Source organism: Setaria viridis, chromosome 1 (assembly GCF_005286985.2).
Source record: "Setaria viridis chromosome 1, Setaria_viridis_v4.0, whole genome shotgun sequence".
In the NCBI taxonomy this organism is placed as follows: Eukaryota; Viridiplantae; Streptophyta; class Magnoliopsida; order Poales; family Poaceae; genus Setaria; species Setaria viridis.
Genome location: NC_048263.2, coordinates 18,229,639 through 18,234,456, shown reverse-complemented (window position 1 = coordinate 18,234,456; position 4,818 = coordinate 18,229,639). Strand labels below are relative to the sequence as shown.

Below are 4,818 nucleotides of genomic sequence, written 5' to 3'. Positions count from 1 at the left end.
CCTCCCCTTCTTTGTTCTAGGCAGTCCTAAAAAAAAATCCATAGAAATATCCTCCCATGGTGCATTAGGAACAGTTAGAGGCATGTACAATCCGTGAGGATTAAGGCGTGACTTAGCTTTTTGGCATGTTGCGCAGCGAGCAATGAATCTCTCCACATCCCTCCTCATCTTGGGCCAAAAGAAATGATCAGCAAGGATGCTTTCCGTCTTCTTTGCACCGAAGTGTCCCATCAGCCCTCCTCCATGCGCCTCCTGCAATAATAACATACGCACGGAGCTAGCTGGAATGCATAGCTTGTTAGCTCGAAATACAAATCCGTCATTGAGGACGAATTTGTTCCATGTCTTTCCCTCCTTGCAATTCAACAACACATCTTTAAAATCACCATCATGGGCATATCGCTCTTTTATTGTTTCCAAGCCAAAAATTTTGAAATCAAGTTGTGAAAGCATGGTATAACGTCTAGACAAAGCATCAGCAATTACATTTTCCTTCCCTTTCTTGTGTTTGATGACATAAGGAAAGGACTCAATGAATTCAACCCAGCGAGCATGCCTACGGTTCAGTTTTGCTTGACTTCGAATATGCTTCAATGATTCATGATCAGAATGTATAACAAACTCTTTGGGCCATAAATAATGCTGCCATGTTTCTAAAGTCCAAACTAGAGCAAGCAATTCTTTATCATAAGTAGAATAGTTCAAACTAGGCCCACTCAACTTCTCGCTGAAATATGCTACAGGTTTTCCTTCTTGTAACAAAACACCTCCCAAACCAATTCCACTAGCATCACATGCAAGTTCAAAAGTTTTAGTGAAATCAGGGAGTTGGAGCAAAGGGGCATGGGTTAACTTATCTTTCAATGTGTCAAAAGCACTCTTGTGGGCTGCAGCCCAAGTGAATGTAACGCCCTTCTTGGTGAGTTCGTGCAATGGGGCTGCAATGGTGCTGAAATCCCTCACAAAACGGCGATAAAATCCAGCAAGCCCAAGAAAGCTTCTCACTTGTGTGACCGTTGTGGGAACCGGCCAGCTATGTATTGCTTCAACCTTGGCTTGATCAACTTCAATTCCCTGTGGGGTCACAACATAGCCAAGAAAAGAGACTCGATCCGTGCAAAAGGTGCACTTCTCAAGGTTACCAAACAAACGTGCATCACGTAGAGCATTAAAAACATCACGCAAATGATCAAGATGTTCTCAAGTGATCTGCTGTATATCAAGATGTCATCAAAATATACCACAACAAATCTGCCAATGAAAGCGCGTAAAACTTCATTCATTAGTCTCATGAAAGTGCTGGGTGCATTAGTGAGACCAAAAGGCATAACTAACCACTCGTATAGACCGAATTTAGTTTTAAACGCTGTTTTCCATTCATCTCCTAGCTTCATGCGAATCTGGTGGTAACCACTACGCAAATCAATTTTTGAGAACAAAATAGAGCCACTTAATTCATCAAGCATATCATCTAGCCTAGGAATAGGATGACGATATCTGATTGTAATGTTATTAATCGCTCGGCAATCTACACACATGCGCCATGATCCATCTTTCTTAGGAACCAAAAGAACAGGAACAGCGCAAGGGCTAAGAGACTCACGCACATAACCTTTATCGAGCAATTCTTGCACTTGGCGCTGAATCTCTTTAGTTTCCTCGGGGTTGGTCCTGTATGGCGCACGGTTGGGCAATGAGGCTCCGGGAATAAGGTCAATCTGGTGCTCAATCCCACGGGTTGGTGGCAGCCCTGGTGGGACCTCATTTGGAAAAATGTCCGCATACTCCTGCAAAAGGTTAGTAACTGCAGGAGGCAAAGAAGAAGGTATCTCCTGAAGTGAAAACAAAGTTTGTTTGCAAATCAAAGCATAGCAAACAGCAGTATTAGCATCAATCTCATCCAAATCAGATTTGGTTGCAATGAAACATGACCCTTTCAGCTTGATCTCATTTTTATTATTGTGGGCAGATTTAGTGTTCTTCTTTGTGTGCTTTTTAAGTTCATGTGCTACAATCTGATTTTCACTCTTAGCATGCTCCTGATTCATTACTTTACTAGCTCTAGCAAGTTCATCTTTCAAAATAGCTTCAGGAGACATTGGATGCAAAACAAGTTTCTTGTCATTATGCATAAAAGAGTATTGATTTGTTTTACCATGATGCAAAGAATCAATGTCAAATTGCCATGGTCGTCCTAACAACATAGAGCATGCTTGCATGGGTACAACATCGCAGTCAATAGAATCATGATAAGAACCAATAGCAAAATTAACTCTCACCAACCGTGTTACCTTCACCTTACCGCTGCTGTTTAGCCATTGAATGTAGTAAGGTTGTGGATGTGGCTGGGTGCACAATGCAAGCTTCTCCACCATTTCAGCACTTGCCAAGTTGTTGCAGCTCCCTCCATCAATGATGACTCGGCAAGAACGTTCCTTGATCACACACTTGGTTTGAAACAAAGTGTGGCGCTGATTTTGTTCAGCCTTCTCCATTTGTGCACTCAACACTCGCTGCACCACAAGGCTCTCATAGTTTTCAGCATGTTCCGTTCCAATGTGCTCCTCATTTTCGTTGTGCTCCTCATCTTCCCCTACATTGTTAGCTGCAAGCAAAGCATATGTTTCTTCATCTAAATCACTAGCAGAGGAATACTCACCATTAGGACGCACAACTAGCACACGTGCGCTTGGGCAGTCCTTGCGCACATGACCGTAACCTTTGCAGCGGAGGCATTGAATGTCTCTCATTCGCCCTGAGGATGCAATTGAGGATGAACTCTTGGTTGGTGCAGCGGCTGCCCCCTTTGTGGGTTCAGGAGGGCATGGTGAGGAGTTCGTTGTCAAAGGTCGTGGTTTGCTGCTTGATGAAGATGGGGCAGCGACTCGGTACAGTTGGGCAGCGGGGTTGGATGGCGTCCAAGAGGTAGCACGACCTGCAGAAATGTTAGTTCTCGTGCTAGCTCTCCGTCCCTGTACTTCCCTTTCAGCTTTACAAGCAAGATGAAACAAACGAGTGATCGAATTGTATTCTTTGTAAGCCAAAATATCCTGAATTTCCCGATTCAGCCCACCCATAAACCTAGCCATAGCTGCATCCTCATTTTCTACCAAACCACAACGAAGCATCCCTGTTTGCAACTCTTGATAGTACTCTTCTACAGATTTGTTTCCCTGTCTCAAAAGCTGAAGCTTATGCAAAAGATCACGTGCATGATAAGAGGGAACAAATCTAGCTCGCATAACTCTTTTCATAGCATCCCAAGTTTGTGGAGTGTTGTTTGGGTGGCTGCGCACATATTCGCTCCACCAAATAGAAGCAAAATCAGTAAACTCACTAGTAGCAGCCCTAATACGTTTGTTTTCAGGAAAATCATGACATGCAAATTTTTGATCAACAGCTAGCTCCCAAGTGAGATATGCATTGGGGTCATATTTTCCATCAAAAGAGGGCATGCTAAATTTAATCTTCCCTAAAGAATCATCATTGTCGCGTACCTCACGTCGTGGTTGACGAGCATGTCCACCATGTCGACGGCGGCGCTGCTGCTAGTTATGTTGGCCATTTACCTCCCCATCAAGCTCCGTGTCAGCTGAATATTCTTCCTCATCTTGCCCAGCAATGCTACCCTCAGTGTTGTTGTTGTTGCGCCGTCCCGAACCATCACGACCCTCCTGGTCCATCCTATCCAAACGTGCCAAAATACCTACAAGAGAGGTGTTAAGAGCCCCAAGCGTGTTCGCCATTGAGGTCAGCTTGGTGTTGGTGTCGATCTGCGTGGCCTCCAATTGGCCAAGGCGTTCGTTGGTAACTCGAACATCCTCATCAAGGTGTTCAACATGCACCCTTACTTAGCGTTCAAAGTGTTGAATGATGCCCCTTGTTCGAGGTGAATGAACTTGTCCATCATCCTCATTTCCTGCCATGGTTAGACAAGGGAAAAAAATGTCCTACCAACTAGTGGAACTAGGTGACAGCAAACTCCATTCTCTCAATCTTGTTCCATCAAGTTCTTACATGTTCTTACCACGCTAGGAAGTTGGTGTTGGCAGCCGGCAAGAACAGCACAAAATGTTACACAAGCACAGCCCTGTGACGTAGTAGATAATTTGTGGAGCTATAGGTGGCTGCAAGAAAAAAAAATCAAGGAACAGCTAGAACCACGTTAGCCAAAGCAAGTTGAATAAATGTTCACAATGGTACTGTGCTGGTCTTAGGCTAAACCATATTAGAGACGTGAGCCTAGACACAAACGTAATCACCCAACAGCGGCAAACAAGGCATACAAAGAGAGTAATGCAGCAACAAGAACTCTTTTTCTTCCTTTCTTCTTTTCCTTCTTGTTTCTTCCTCTTTTTTTCTTTTTTGTTTTCTTTCTTTTTTTTTCTTTTCAGGGGCCTCAAATGTTATGTTTGGCACAATGAACAAAAACAATTACTTCACATAGCCCTCCTTGCTTTTAGATGCACAGATTACACAGCAGATATGCGGAAATCTCCATAGCGTTTGCAAGGCGCTCAGAAAGAATTTGGCGGCAAGGTTAATTTTCCCTGAAAGAGCACAAAGTAACCTTTCCAGAATGTATCTAAACACTTGAATCGGAGATTGAATGCAAGAAATAGAGCTGATTTCTTCTCGTGCAGATCTGGAAGTGGGGATTGCGAAAATAGTGGGCAAATGCAGCAGCGTGAAAAGGTGGGGGGGAAAGTGGTAGCGAATCTAATGGTGATAAAAACGTGACAAGAACTCAAAACTCTAATGGATTAGAACTTAAGAACCAGCACTTGACACCATGATGCAACCACAAACTCAACAAGC

At 43.6% G+C, this 4,818-nt stretch overlaps 1 pseudogene; it reads right to left on the bottom strand.

The window, feature by feature from the left end:
- Positions 1-1,082: 1,082 nt before the first annotated feature.
- Positions 1,083-4,344, bottom strand: LOC140221618 (uncharacterized; annotated as a pseudogene).
- Between the last annotated feature and the right edge of the window lie 474 nt (positions 4,345-4,818).